The sequence below is a fragment of the Myotis brandtii genome, unplaced genomic scaffold, assembly GCF_000412655.1.
Source record: "Myotis brandtii unplaced genomic scaffold, ASM41265v1 scaffold82, whole genome shotgun sequence".
In the NCBI taxonomy this organism is placed as follows: domain Eukaryota; kingdom Metazoa; phylum Chordata; class Mammalia; order Chiroptera; family Vespertilionidae; genus Myotis; species Myotis brandtii.
Window position 1 is genome coordinate 7004395 of NW_005371324.1, and position 14284 is coordinate 7018678.

Here is a 14284-nt window from a genome sequence, read left to right on the forward strand (position 1 = left end):
TCTTTTAATATTATAAAATTTGAAGTGCAAAGTCTAAGAGAAGTATCTTAGTTAGGACAAAATTTATTTTGCTTTCATGTTTTATTTTTTATACATTTGCTTAACCCAAATTGGTTTATGTATGCTTTTCCCATAAGCTGTAACTCTAAATACTGTTTTTCATGACAAATCAGCAGGAGCACATTTTATTAGTCAAATGTGCTATAGTTTACCATGCAAAGTTGACCTATCATGAAAGTAACTTAGGGGAACAGTAACATTAAATGATTGTTAGCATCTCGGAGACCATTTTCTAAATTACCCATTCATGTATACATTCAAGAAGTATTTGTGGAACTACTACTGTTCTGTGCCAAATGATGTTCTAGGCCCCAGTTATGCATTAATAAACCAAAATGAAAAGAACTTTAGCTCTTAGAAGTTTTTAAAGAGGTGATGGAGGAGAGAAGAGGAAACAAGCATACATGCAAAACAATGATAAGCACTACGAAGAACAGTACGAAGAGCAGCACAGCGTTACTTATCAGTTAAACAAATCAACCGACTGAACATCAGGGAGCCTGAAAACTAATTTTTAAATTAATATGATAATTTTTACTCCTGGTAATAGGTAAAATAGGTTTTTTTTGAATCATGGTAAATGTCGCCACCCACCCATAACTCCACACCATTATTCAAAGTGTAACTAGAGGGACTAGGTAGATCCTTCAGTGGCCTCCCATGGTTCCCTCAGCTGGAGCCTCAGCAGAGGCTCACCCAGGCCTGCCTCCAGCATTGACATGCTCCGTGTTTCTCCATATTCACTATATCCAACCACATTCACCATTTTTGTTGTTGCTTTTCAAACCTATAAAGCTCATTTTCTGCCTCAGGACTTCACAAACATATTGTTTCACCTTGAATCCACCCCTTTACCCACCGCCCCCAGCTCCCAATATACCTTCAAACCCAACTAATTCATAAATGTGGTTTCTACATGGAAGCCAATTCTGGATGAGGGCCCCTGCTCTCACTTTCCTAGTATCTTTACCTGTCCTTTTTAGAACTCATCACAATGTAAGGAATTATATAATGCTAATTCATAAATGTGGTTTCTACATGGATGCCAATTCTGGATGAGGCCCCCTGATCTCACTTTCCTAGTATCTTTTTAGAACTCATCACAATGTAAGGAATTATATAATTGCATATACTCTTTGTGTATTATCTATCTCTGTCTTTCATTAGCCTGAAGGCTCCTTGGGGTGAAGTGAGGGGGCACTGAGGTAGCTGTTGCTTTCCTTTGCCTGACACAAATAAGCATTTAGAAAATTGTTTCTGAGAGAAAGAATGAATTTCCATAAAAAACGTCTTCACTTTATAGCACATGGTTTTATGCAACTCATGGCAAAGTGGGTTCTGGTGGGAGCTGGTAATAGCCTTTATACCATGTGACTGAGCAAATGAGTTTAGTTGAATCTTGTGTTTCTCAGTCTGCATCACGCGTGGGTCCTGCCCCAGGCTCTGCTGGAAGTCTACTGCTTGCTTGTGGGCTCATGGTCCCAATGACAGATGGTTTTTAATCTTCGCTATTTGGCATCCAGAATGGGAATATATTTCTAACTCATGTATTCTTTCCAACATGAAGAAAATGACTCCGATTGGCTGTGCTTTTTGAGTAATCAAATACTTTTTGGGACCTGTGGCCATGGGAAAAGGCTTTAACTGCTCCCTGGCAGGAAAAACCACTTTATGCTTGGAATCATTGTTGAAAAAAGGATCCAATTGTGAAAAGCCACAATGTGTAAACTATGAAAGAATTTCAGAATGTGATTATTTGATCATCTCATGCCCAACACTCTGAAGGACACACACACACACACACACACACACACACACACACACATACGCACATAAGCACACAGTGTCAGTGATGTTTTGTACGTCTCTTGAAATGAGAAATCAGAATTCTCCTTGAGGAGAGGAAGAATCCTTCAGTGCCTAGCATATCCTAAATCTCCATGTGGCACTTTTCAATTTGTAGTAATATTCTATTTCATTTCTTTATCTGTCTCCCCAACTATTTTTTTAGAGGCAAGGAACTATCTTTCCCTTTTTATCCCCAAGATCTGGCCAAAAAAGAAAAAGTAAAAGAGGTCAATATAGACAGTCAATTAATGTTCAGTGACTGAATCACAGATAATACTTTTTTCAGAGGAAAGGAACTATCTTTCCCTTTTTTATCCCCACGATCTGGCCAAAAAAGAAAAAGAAAAAGAGGTCAATATAGGCAGTCAATTAATGTTCAGTGACTGAATCACAGATAATAAATAACCACTTCTAATGGAAACAAGGCAAAACGGAGCTCAGAAGCCACTCAGGGAACAAAGTTCTCGTAGGCAACACCTATTTCTTTAAACCAACAACTAAGGTTTTCCCAAACCTAGTAAACCCTCATATTTTCCTACATGGATTTAAGCCATAAGGATTCTGTTCTATCAGTTGGCAAATAGGACTCCTTATAGCTGCAGAAAAACTATAAAATTCTATTCAGAATATAATGAAAGCTGCAGGAGATTGTGTGTGCATTTATCTTGTAGGAAAAACTTGAGTCCTACAGGGTGTTGCTATGTTAGCTCCCTCCAGAGAATTGAAACTGAAACTGTAAAGAGAGCGGAATGGTCTGATTAGGATAAGAGCTACTGGAATATGCAGTCTCCGGTCTTAATTAGGACTACAAGATTCAGCTGATAACATAAATCTCCCTCCTTGTGTTTCTACATTTGTGAATGAATTATGCCACCGTACTTAGAGTTTGGGGATTTCATATTCTAAAATCATTATTTAAAAACCCAAAATATAAGAAAGTAGGTTTCTCTATATAAGAAAGTAGATAAATGCATTAAGGAGTGCATTAAATAAAACAATAAAAGGAAGAAGGGAAAAAAAACAATGGAAGAGAAAGAAGAGAGGGAGAGAGGAGAAAAGAACAGAAGAAGCAAGGAAGGAAGGGAATTATTAAAATATTAAGATAGAACCGCTCTGCAAGTCAGATGCATTTGTATGTGCTGTATTTCAATGTCCTTACTAGGTAGATAGCAATACCTTTCCTTTTTATTAGCACAGTGTCACTGCTGTTGCTTACAAAGAGATTCACAAGTCAAAATAGACTCAGTTAGCTTTTCAATAATTCTAAAAGGTGGGGGAACCCTGCCAGAGATGGATAGCACTTCAGTATCCTAACAAGGAGTCTTGTTAGCAAAACAAAGTGTGAATTGCTTAGAGATAATTCCCCCAGTGGGTAATTCCTCTGGGCACTGCTATGGCAGTGCATGCTATTTCTGCTCTGCAGACCAATGCCATTGGACAGGATACTAGTGTGTCAGAAGAAACGTGAAGAATTCGCTTTTTTGAAACATTCATCCTTCTGGATTTTTCTTTATGCCAGCATGATTCACATGTATTGATTCTTAGCCCGGAGCACCTAGCACAACCAGGAATTAAGGAGGCTAGAGCAGGATGTGAATAATGAATGGGCTGCATAAATAATCAGAACTCTCTATGCCCAGTTAGTAGTAAAAGCAAGTGCAGAATTGCAGGCCAGCATTGTGATGGATTATTTCTTTTATTCTCTCTCAAGGGAAAACAGGAAAACGAGAACTAGCAAGGACTTGAGTGACAAACGCCTGGATTCAGATCGAGAGACTGTCCATTTGCCTATTGCTTCATTCCTGGAAATTGTGCTGCAACTGTCTGATTAAGGTATTTGGATAAAACAGAAACTTTGATAGTTTTTTTGATGATCATCTTCCCCCAGCCCCATCCTTATACATATTTTGGTAGTAGGGCATTTGCACAGAAGATCAGAGGTTTGTATCTCTTACTTTTAAGCTGATTTTATGATATTAAAGTAAATATCTTTTGTAATTATTACTAGTATTAATACCCTTGAAGTGCTAGTTTAGTTGATGGGGCACTGGTCATTTATATGACATTTTTGCTTTCTCCTACTTTCATTTTATACTTCATCACATCCCAAGATGTCATGGATCATTATCTGTAGATGATCTTGAGCAGCCTTGCATTCTGCAAGAATATGCCATGACATCTGCCTCTGTGCCTTTGTGCCCTGTTGTACGGATGATATTTGGGTAAGGGGGCGAGAGAGGAGGCAGAATTTGTCTCAGGCTGACGTTTTTTTGTGCCATGCCATGTCTTATTCTCATATATGCTTAATTGAACAATGAAGTACATATATCATATTGTACTATTACATATGTTAGAGTACATAATTGGGGTTGTAAAGTATCTGCTTGAATGTCTTAACTAATGAATTCCATCAAATTCAATTATCATTCTTAGACTCTTCATTAACCAATCAAATTGCTTCTTTGGTCTGTCATTTCTAACATATATTCACTAGACATAAACATTATTCTATCAAGTAAATTTGAGGTGATTAAATTATCTCACAGATCATTATTTGAAGTCAAGTGTTATTGATATTTTAGATTTCCAAAGAATTGTCTTTCACATTATTCTCATTGTATACAGAAGAAGTAGTGTTATAGTATGAGCCTGTCTTGAAGACTTTATTTCACTATTCGCATTTTAGTGTTTTTTTCAACCCTCAGGAAGTTGGATACAATCAGTCTCCAATACTAAAATCATTTAGAAATAAACCAACTATAGACCTATAAACTCACCAAGGTATTAAATAAATCTGTCTGGTAGGTTTTTGTTATATTACAAGGTCTTCACCTTTTGGGAAGAGCTTGTAATATGAACTATTTCAATACTAGGAGTTTCTCCTACTTCTCATTCAGTATGATACTACAGAATAGAATCACATTTGTTATTGTATAAACATGTTTTATATTAATTTTCATAAATTTTACATATATTATTATTACAATAAACAAAGTGGTCTGAAAATGCATATAACCAGAATCAAAAGCATTTTAGTTTCCTAGGAAATAATTGTCACAGTGATAATGGTTATTTCAATAATTTTATAATGAAAAGCATGTGCTGATGCTCTGGCAGTATGGTCCTTACTATACAGCTTTTAAAATATTTCCACTTTATTCTCTTCTATTTTGATTGTTTCTAGGAACAATTTCTTCTTCTATTCTGCAAATATTTTAAGGAACATCTCAATGTAGCCTGAAGTGAACCTACACAAACATCTATTCCTGGGCACTATGCCAGGTTTGCTTAATCAGAATCTTTGGGAATTGGTTCCAGAACCAGCATTTTGTTTTTGTTTTTGTTGTTGTTGTTGTTGTTTTACATATATTTTATTGATTTTTTACAGAGAGGAAGGGAGAGGGATAGAGTCAGAAACATCGATGAGAGAGAAACATCGATCAGCTGCCTCCTGCACGCCCCCTACTGGGGATGTGTCCGCAACCAAGGTCCATGCCCTTGACCAGAATCGAATCTGGACCCCTTCAGTCCGCAGGCTGACGCTCTATCCACTGAGCCAAACCAGTCAGGGCCAGAACCAGCATTTTGAATATGTATGTCAGATGATTCCTATGTATTTAAAAGTTTAAGAACCACTACTCTATAATATGAGAGGAAGTACACAGCTGAGAGGGAAACATTGTAAAAGTATCCTATATAATAAAAGGGCAATATGCAAATTGACCCTAATGGCAGAACAACTAGGAATGACCGGTCGCTATGACGTGCGCTGACCACTAGGGACAGATGCTCAACGCAGGAGCTGCCCCCTGGTGATCAGTACACTTCCACAGGGGGAGCTCCACTCAGCCACAAGCCGGGCTGACAGCTGCGAAGGCAGCGGCAGTGGCAGGAGCCTCTCCTGACTCTGGGGCAGCGCTAAGATGTCTGATTGATGGACATCCCCCAGGCTGCCAGAGGGATGACTGACTCCCAGCTTAGGCCTGATCCCCTGGGGAGTGGGCCTAAGCCGGTAGGTGGACATTCCCCGAGGGGTCCCGGACTGTGAGAGTGTGAAGGCCAGGCTGAGGGACCCCCCTGAGTGCACAAATTTTTGTGCACCAGGCCTCTAGTAAACATATAATTGATATAAAACATAAAAATATTGAAATTAAATTTATATTTTGCCCAATTGGTATGACTCAGTGGTTGAGCATTGACCTATGAATAGGATGTCACAAGTTGATTCCTGGTCAGGGCACATGCCAGGGTTTTGGACTGGATCCTCAGTAAGGGGCATGCAAAAAGCAATCAGTGATTCTCTCTCATCATTGATCTTTCTATTTCTCTCCCTCTCCCTTTCTCTCTAAAATCAATAAAAAAAAATTTAAATAATTAAATTTAGATTTTTTTCGTATATATTTTTATTTCTCAGGAATAATTTTAGACTATATTATTTCTGCTTTCATGCTAAATATTTTGAAATTAAAATTCAGTATATGGATGTCAACAATAATAATATCTATTAATTTAAAATTTTCCAAGGTTGTCAAGTAATATAAATTACCTCTACCATATTAAAGGTATTAAATTTATAATTTGTACAATTAATTATTATTTTCTTATTTGAATCTTTAGTTTTACAAAGCTTTCTAGATAACATCATTTTTTGCACATTAAATATATCTAAGAAGCACCACTTCTTTTAAAAATATATATGTACTTTTTTAAAATATATTTTATTGATTTTTTACAGAGAGGAAGGGAGAGGGATAGAGAGTTAGAAACATCGATGAGAGAGAAATATCGATCAGCTGCCTCCTGCACACTGCCTACTAGGGATGTGCCTGCAACCAAGGTACATGCCCTTGACTGGAATCGAACCTGGGACCCTTCAGTCCACAGGCCGACGCTCTATCCACTGAGCCAAACCAGTTAGGGCAATATATATGTATTTTTATTTATTTCAGTGGAAAAGGGAGAAGGAGAGATAGAAACATCGATGATAAGAGATAATCACTATCAGCTGCCTCCTGCATTCTCCCAACTGGGGATTGAGCCAGCAACCCAGGCATGTGCCCTGACTGGGATCAAACCATGACCTCCTTGTTCATGGATTGATGCTCAACAACTGAGCCACAATTGGTGGGGAAGCACCACTTGTTTAAGAGCTAGAGCATGAGGGACAAAATAGTCTCAAATAGGGGTAGCCATACAGTATTAAACTAGCTGTTAAATAAAGTGGATGCTCATTAATGGTTATGTTCATAATTCAGGGCAATAGATATATTCAATTATTATAAAATAAATGGATACATATAATAGTTACACATCCATTGAGAAAGCATATGAATGGAGGAAATGTTTAAACAGAGACAATGAGCTACTCTGAGTTATTCAACCCACCACTTAAGTCTTTATCCAACTTTATTTTCTAAAGAATTCTACCCTCTCTATATTTGTTTAAAGTTTAGCATAGTGTTTTAATATACCAAATTTACCAAATTGCTGCATTTACCCATACAATTGTTCCTTTAATTTATCATATATTTATTGAATACCTATTGTGTATTAAGCACTATGCTAAATTTGTTATCTTTACTGCAGAAATTAGACTACAAAGAACAGTTTGTTCTATTTGAAATTTAGTATTTTACATTTTACCATTTCTCTTTATTTTTTGTTCTTTACGTTTGGGTGGTTTGAGAGAACAGGCAGCATCTGTGCCTGGGGATGGATGAACAGGAGTGTGAATAACTCAGGGAGTCTGCCCAAATAAGGACACTGTCTTATTTCTACTCTAGCCTTTGGATTTCAAGACGGTCTAGTGGCCCTAAGTAGAGAATCCCATAGTCCCATTTAACCTAAAGAACAAGAGTTACATGTGGAAATGCAAGCAGAACTATTTCCTCAATCAAAAATCCTCTATTCAAAGAAAAATTAATAATTTCAAAATAAAGGCCAATAATATATAGCATCTCCTGATTTGATATAAGACACACTATTAAGCTAATCTGCAATATAAAAAGCAAGTGTTAGAAAGCCATTCTGGGAAAAGAGCCCGCAATTCTTTATCAAATCTAATTTTCAGTAAAATAGATTATCTAAAAGAAAAGTTTCCAAAATCTCTATTGCTTAGGTTGAGGCACAGAAGTCATCTTGTAATTTCTTAAAATCCCTCTTTACCCTGGAAAATGCACTGAGGGGGAAAATGTGTTTTACTTTACATTGAAGAAAGTGTCAAAAGGGATTTTTAAATGTATAGAATCCCTCTTTTCCATTCCATTCTCAAGAAACAAGAGCAAAGGATAAGATGGATGTTGACAGCATTCAAATGAGAGTCTTAGGACAGGAATGAGTATGTTGAGTTATCTCAAAATATATATTTTCAGTTTTCAAAACTACTATGAAAATCTGGGCTTAGTAAGACTACAATGGTATCACCACCCAACTTTGTATGAATTTCCCAAATACTTTTGTTTCCCCATCCATTTGAAATGATACTTCAAAATTCCTGACCAAATCTATATCACCAGTTATCTTCCCCTATAAACTTTGTTTGACATTTCATACATTTAGGTTTTCCGTCAATGTCTTTATTTCCTACTCTCCCTTGGCCTTACAAATCTTGTTCATGGGGGAGCCTGATTTTAGACATTTATGTTATTCAACAGTGATTTTGTTAAGCATCTTCTTGACAGTCACTCTCCCAAGCCCTCTGTGCAGGCCCCGTTCTCATGAAGATTTCATTTTAGTGGAGAGACAAACTATTATCAAAGGTCAAATACATAAATACTTAGGCCCACTAAAATATTGGCCATCCAATAACTTTAATCACATTCTTCTCTACCTTTTTTCCTCCCAAGTTTTATTTAGTCAGTGATCCTACTCTTCATTTTAATCTCATTATTACTGTTGTCAACCATGCACTAAAATCAATCTGATCCACTTATTTTAACGTTTTTAAGTCTTTCCATCTTCTTAAATGGAAAGGACAGGGTATGCATAAATTTACATATTAGAGAAAGCTGAATTGCCTGAGAAATCTAATCCATATAGCTAGGTCTAAGTAACGGTGTAGGGGCAAAAGGGAAGGCCATACCATGGCATTACAGAATCAAAAACTCACAACCCAGCCCTCATAAGGCATCTTTTTGGATCCTGAAATTTTTCTTAATTACATTTTCCAGTGACTGAATGCCCTATTCTGGGACACATCAGAATAAACCTTTTACTCTGTTGCTCTGCCTATCTGACAAAGTAATTTTGGTATGGATTAAATTGGACTAGCCATTTCTAAATTCAATAAGGAAGGTCTATATGTATCTAGTCAAGATAAAAAGAGCAATCATTGTGGTAATAGGAAGGAAATTATATAATTGGAGATACTGGCTATAAAGCACAAAATAGATGATAAGAAACAATACATAGCAACTAATATTTTATTTAGTGATGATTTACAATTTATTTAATGCTTATTTATTTTTTATTTGAGTGTATCTCTTGCCAATTGTTAGGCCTTTAAAAGATTCTTCATTTGTTATACATTTACCCCTTAAGTTATATGTAGCTAAACATATATTGAACATATACTCAGAAAAATAATAAGGTTTATATGAACATGGGAAGAGAACTTGATATAATCCGAGAAACAGAGCCAAAGTAGGAAATAGATAAATAGATGAAGAAAAAAAAACATTTTCAAAAGCCCAGTAATTATGTAAGGTGACAAAGAGATATATTGAAGGACAGAACATTGTGTCTGGTGCTAATGTAATGGACTCTGGAAAGCTATGTTTTCCTAACATAGTAAAATGCACATTGAACTACCTGAAATACAGTCTAAACTCACTGTCTGCATCTAGATGAATCACTGATTACAAACCCGTTTCATATCAACCGTTCTGGTGGACTGAGATGAGGCACTCAACCACCTCCCATTTATAAATATTTCTAAATATATAGATCAACACCAGATAAATCTGAGAATCATCAAGGGTCAGAAAAGAAGAACACAAAGGCAGAGGAGAAAGACTCAGAGCTGATGTCATGACTAAACAGGGAGAGGCCAGTCCCTTATCAAGTCTCTTGTGGCTAAAAACCTTGGGTCCAATGAGGTTAGAGTTCTGGAACTGAAATTCTCACACAAATTCAAGACCCTGGAATAGCCATTTCTTTCTTGATGAAGCAGCAAGAAAATTACACTCACTGGTCTAGGGAAGTGACTGGAGTTTGTCTTCCTAGGAATATAGGTGAAATAAAAAAAAAAATAGCTCTACTATAACAAATCAAAACACTAGACCTTGGCATGTACCAGTGTGTGGCTCAAATTTATATTATTCATAGTACATGAATTCCCCCAAATATAATTTATGTAAACTAATGGAAACCTACCGTTCTTATAGAAACATGTCTTAGCTAGAGCACACAGGACTCTTGAAGGGAAACAAAACAAAACACACACACACACACACACACACACACACACACACACACACACACAAACACAAAACAAAAAAACAACACACAAACAAACCTGAAAACGAGTTTTCAATTAAATAATGATAAATTACTGTGTGAGAATTATCCAACATAATGAAGAATAAGCAAGCACCAAAAGCAGGAGAACTAAAATCCTAAATATTTGAGATAGCTTAACAATATGGAAAAAGCATAATTAACCACTTTGAATTATTAAGAAAAATAGGAAGAAATAAAAACTAACATTAGGATACAATGAAAACAAATTAGCAGATATAGTATATAAATTTAAAATTTTAATGAAAATTTTTAGGAGGAAAAGAGAATAGCCTTAGAGAATATTAATGGAATGTGAATTATATCTGTAAACATTTTCTAGAATGAGAAGAGTGTTAATAGATGGGGAAAAAATGAGTAATTACACAAATGTCTACTAAAAATTCCAAATGGATGGAATTAAAAGTTTATAACTGAGAATTTTCCATACCCGAAGATGTGGGTACCATAGAGTGAATCATTCCTAGCCACAAACCAGCCAAATAAAACGAACTGAGATACATAGACATTGTAACAAAGCCACAGAACTCCAAAAACAATGCCAAGATCTTAAAATCAGAGAGAACAGACAATATAAAGAAACAAGGAAAATGGTAATATTCTGCCACCTAAAATAACAAGATGACAAATGGAAAAAAATAACTTCAGGTGTTGAAGTAAAATAACTAGCAAACTGAAGTTCCATACTTACATAAAGTATTCAAATAATTATTCAAGAATAATTCTGGGTATGTTTACTTTATTAGAGACCTGAGTTCAAACTTCGGTTCAAAATAGAAAAAAAAATCAAGAATTAAAAGGAAGATAGAGCAACAAAACCAAATTTATTTAAGGTTGCGATGTAACCTTGTAAGACAAGCATAAAGAAATTTTGAGAAGTTAAAATGAGAAAAAAAAGAAGTACAAATGTGCACTTAAAGTAAATATATGCCAATACAAGAAACATTGTAAACTAAAGACCAAAAAGAGAGAAACATTTAAATTATAGAAAAAAGTGATGGGAGTGATGGATGAGATGATATAATGTTCTGAAGAGAAAGTTGAAATCTATTATTGAAAACATTTTAAAAGATAATTATTTTTGTGAAAAAGTTTAAACAATTCTGCCAGATGATGGAGAAATACATTTTAAAATATTTCCTAACTCTCACATACAGGGTGGGGCAAAAGTAGACTTACAGTTGTGAGTACACAAAACACAGTTTATTCTTTGATCACTTTTTATTGCTTATTGTATTATTTTCCATACAAACAACTGTAAACCTACTTTTACCCCACCATCTTGTATTTATAGACTGTACTTAGGAGGCTTTGAGTAATATATAGGAAGGTTTCCTCAAATATGAGCACAACATCACAATGATCTAGTTCATAAATTTATTTAGTATCTTCTTATTACACTTTGAATGAACAAGAGACAGTCTGGGGCAGGGGGAAAAATCTTTTAGAAAAAATATAATATCTTTCCAAAGTAGTTCCCAGTCAAGATGGCAGCTGAGTATAGAGCATGACCAGATTAATCCTTTGGGATTAATGGTTGTTTGATGTTATACAGAAAGAGAAATGAACATCTGATGGCACCCAAGAAAGCACTTCTTTAGGGTAGAATAGTCATCCTACTCACTCTATGTTCTTTAGGACTTTTAATTCTAAAAATATTGGAGGTTTTTAGCCATGTTGTTTACTTCTGAGTTTAAATGTAAAGAAATTCGGTTTTATAATTTAGATACTCTTGAATAAGATTTTTTAAAAATAAGATTTTATAAACTGATTTAAGGTCAGCATGCTTCAAGTTTATCTTGGATGCAAAATGATCTCCTATTGAAATCAACAAAGAAGATCATTTCAAAAAGTATTCATCCAATAAAAATTCTCTATAGTTATAAAATGTACATTGATCTATTTTTATTTACCAGCAACCTTTTCCTTCTCTTTATAAAAACTTTATAGTAGCCGAAACCGGTTTGGCTCAGTGGATAGAGCGTCGGCCTGCGGACTGAAGGGTCCCAGGTTCGGTTCCGGTCAGGGGCATGTACCTGGGTTGCGGTCACATCTCCAGTGGGAGATGTGCAGGAGGCAGCTGATCGATGTTTCTAACTCTCTATCTCTCTCCCTTCCTCTCTGTAAAAAATCAATAAAATATATTTTTAAAAAAACTTTATAGGAGAGAGGAAATTTAAAAATAAAACAAAAGGCGGAAAATACTATCTGTAACTTTAAAAATTGTATTCAACTTTGCCTGCTCTTCACGTAGCATAGTATCCAATACTTACTGGTCTTCTCTGATTCCATTAATGTTGTGGGCAGGCTGGATAGTGCTTTACCACCAGTTTCTTGTATCTAGGCAAGAGCATTCAACCCAAAAATCCAAGTTTGTGTTTTTCTACTGAAAGAAATATCTCTGGTAAATAGGAAGGATGACTTATCTGTATATATCTGACCATATATAAAAAATATTCTTTGTGTTCATCATTAAGTTTAAATTATATTGCTTTAAATCATTGTTTGTAGTTTCTTTCTGTATATCTCCAAAATACTACTTAGTTTTAGATCTCTGATACCTTAAGATGTATAACAGTTGAAATAAATCTATTGTTTCCCCACAAAATGATTTTAGTTGGTAGCTTTTCTTCTTTATTTAATGAAACAAATAATTTCTTTCATATTCATAGCAATTTTTGCAAAGTTTTAGCTAACCTAATGCAATGAATGAAAATTGCCTTTGCCTAATATTTATTCAGAAAGTAAAAGCTATATTTTAACAATTATAACTATAGAATAAGAGGTTATTTGGGTTTGTTTACTAACCATTCCTGTTTATATATAATGAAATATATATTTCTTTTAGCAGGAGAAAAATTATTCTTCCATATTTCAAAAACCTTGTTATTCATACCCTGAAACTATTTTTTTTTAGAATATATATTATCCATTTTTTACATGGACACTGAAATTTAGCTTGTGAAATGGAATGTATATCTATTTATATGTTTCTCTGTAATAGGATTTTAGACTGTGATGGGTGGTTTTCCATATACACATGAAGGATTAGATACATATATTTTTTATTTCCAAAAATCCCATCAATATTGTCAGCCTCTGAATATAAAAACTGCCTCAATGTTTCTGATATTTCTTATTAAAATATAGTCACAATGCAGAATGGAGAAATACATTTTATGAAGCATGACCATGAAATAATATACACTGAAACTTATGTCCAAATGAGTGTTGCCCTTCACTGTGTTCACCTTGGATTTCAGAAATGCTGCTGTTGTTCAAAATATTTTGTAACATATTTTTGTGAACTGTCTTTAGAGCCAGTTTATACACCAGAAAGCATTTCTCAGCAAACACTGGGAAGACATTGCATTATTATGACTAGTGAAAATATGGAGGTAGCCTCTCTGAGACATTGCTTTTAATGAGTTTATGTTTCAAACAAAATAGGCATCCATTAAGTATACTTTTATTTTACCCTAGAGGCCTGGTGCACGAATTCGTGCACGGGTGGGGTCCCTAGGCCTGGCCGGCGATCAGGTCCGATCAGAGCCTGGCTGTTCGGGGCCTGCAGGCCAGGGGGAGGGACGGGGTGCGGGAGGTTGGTGGCTGGCCCCAAGGAGAGAGCTGGCCCTCAGGCCCTTTGGGAAAGGGGCCATGTCCGCCACCACCCACCCCCGGTTCCCCATCCCATCCAGGGGCCTGAAGGCCCCGGCAGGGTCGGGAGAGGAGGCGATGGTCGCCGGGTCAGGTGTGGAAGGAATGGGTGCTGGAGGGCTGCGGGAGGTTGGCTGTGGGAGCGCACTGACCACCAAGGGGCAGCTCCTACATTGAGAATCTGCCCCCTGCTGGTCAGTGT

At 35.9% G+C, this 14284-nt stretch overlaps 1 protein-coding gene across 4 annotated transcripts in view; it reads left to right on the plus strand.

The window, feature by feature from the left end:
* The window catches only part of SYT1 (synaptotagmin I), a 547809-nt gene that overhangs the window by 105954 nt on the left and 427571 nt on the right, over positions 1-14284 (plus strand). For all 4 annotated transcript variants that reach the window (XM_005884147.2, XM_014531664.1, XM_014531662.1 and 1 more), the window contains exon 2: positions 3620-3741. The gene's annotated coding sequence lies outside the window, so the exon portion shown is untranslated. The remainder of the gene's footprint in view (positions 1-3619; positions 3742-14284) is intronic.